Source organism: Sycon ciliatum, chromosome 9 (genome assembly GCF_964019385.1).
Source record: "Sycon ciliatum chromosome 9, ocSycCili1.1, whole genome shotgun sequence".
Taxonomy (NCBI): domain Eukaryota; kingdom Metazoa; phylum Porifera; class Calcarea; order Leucosolenida; family Sycettidae; genus Sycon; species Sycon ciliatum.
In genome coordinates, this window is record NC_088651.1 from 7868507 (window position 1) to 7870659 (window position 2153).

The following is a 2153-nucleotide window of genomic DNA, read 5'->3' on the forward strand; positions in this document are numbered from 1 at the left end:
CCAGCGCTGCAGCGGCCCGTCGCTCATTTGAGTCATCGCGGTCTGGTGTGAACTTTGGAATAGGCCGATCAGCGACAGACACGTCGGTAGAACGTGACACAGTGCGTGATGTCTGTGCATGCAGTGCTAGTGAATAACAAAGATCGCGAGACAACAATAATCACCTGGTTGAGTATATTTCCTCGTCTGCTAGCGTGCACTAGATGCAGCCTGCAGACACAAGAAGATTCTAGAATTTGGCAGGCAGCATGCAGTCAGGGTGCCAACAGACTCAGCTCAGATCGACGATCCACGCCGTAATCGCGCGAACGAAGCGACGACCCGAATGACAGAGCAGGTTGAGCTGGTTCATCGAACGCAAACCCGCTGGGGTCCGCTAGCACACGAAGGAACGAAAATCAGTTGTGCCCTGCTTTCGAAGAGGGAACACCATTATACTCGTACATAGAAGACATACGTAGATCTACGGAGAAGACACCGAGTCCAACAAACTCGCCACAACGCAAACACATCCATGTATCACAAGTTCTTCACGTACAACGGCAAGCTCCTATCACAGAAATACATGCTTTTGCAGAACTAACTGCTGGCCGTACCTGCCTTACAAATTGCGATTTCGTCGGTAATATCCGAAGACGTTGGCTGCTCTTAACGTTGGAACTCCGACACTTGACTGACTCCTGACTTCCGTCTGAAGCACACAGCAGGCACGTCCAACCTTCTAATGCACTAAACAAACCGGCAAGAAGCACGACTATCCATACACCGTGTCTCCGGGGATTCATCCCTCATCTTGAAGTTCAACTATTACTTGATCGAGTAGGCTAATGAAATGTGTTAAAAGAGTGCCGTAAGTAAGTTATATCCCTCCACAGCTCAAACATCGCTATGTGTGGGGTTACCACCCTAAAGTGACACTCAGTTTCAAGCGTGACAAACACCTCGTATTCGCCCTGTTGATAAATCCATAATACAAGTAACACCGGCATTTGAATTCTGGTGAGGAACCATCGTAGCATATCTCTCGGATCGGGTCTTTATTCCCTTGCGGGGTGAAGTGTAGATATGATACCGGGATCGAAAAGGACGACTTTTAGCAAGTGAGTTTCACAGCTTCCCACTTGTACCTAGATAAAATCACGGAAAGAAAAGCTCTCTGTAGGTCTCGTCTGTCGGGGAGAGACTCACTACACGTAAATTCAGAGTGACATTCGTCGAATCGCCGAAGCCTTGTCGGAATTCTGAGAATGTACATTGACGTGCATTCATGATTGCCTGTGTCTTTCTCTTCCTACACTAGTGTACTCGTAATTCAGGGTTTTCGCTATTGATGATTGTTGTGTCGTAAGCGTACAGGACTCTTTCGAGAGTCTTTGCCTTTGGCCAAACCCACTGGCCCGATGGTTGATGCACACAAAAGATGGGTCGGAAAACGTTCTCATCTAGGGGCGGGGATCAGCCCAAACTAAAGCCATTAATGATGTGTGTAATAGTATGTTTGGCATAGGACAGTTTGTCTCATGAACTCACTACCAAATGATTAATGGCCTACACCTCGAAAACGCTGCCAATCTTTGCTGCCTAGAGTAGAAGGAACAATCCTGGGCATTGTTCAAACTGATTGCAGTATTATTATGTATACAAATGGTGGAGAATATTCCTTTGAAAAATGTAGATCCGCAGAAAGCACGCAGGAGTCGAAATACCCAGTTCCCCAATGGCAATCTAAAATTAATGTTGTAGCACTGGACAATACGTTTGTGTTCTGCTACTATAAATCAGTGGTGTGCAATGTAGATCAAGATGGTCCATGGAACTTTCAGGGGGTTTATCTCTGGCTTTACAGCAGGCACCGAGCTGCAATCCCTAGACAATTTGGATTAACGTGACGAAAAGAAAGATAGGAGGTGCTGGTACAGTGAGACCCGAGATAGCAGAGCCTGGCAGGCTACGTCTATGCCTAGCGAAAGGCTGCGAAATACAAAGTACCACACCATGCATGTGATGGTACGATCAAATAGGTGTACAGATGCCAATATCTACTCCCACCCCCAAACACACACAGACACACCTACACAGACACACATACACACACACACACATCCTCGACATGACACTTCCAGTGCAGTGCGAGTCATCTATACTCTTCAATC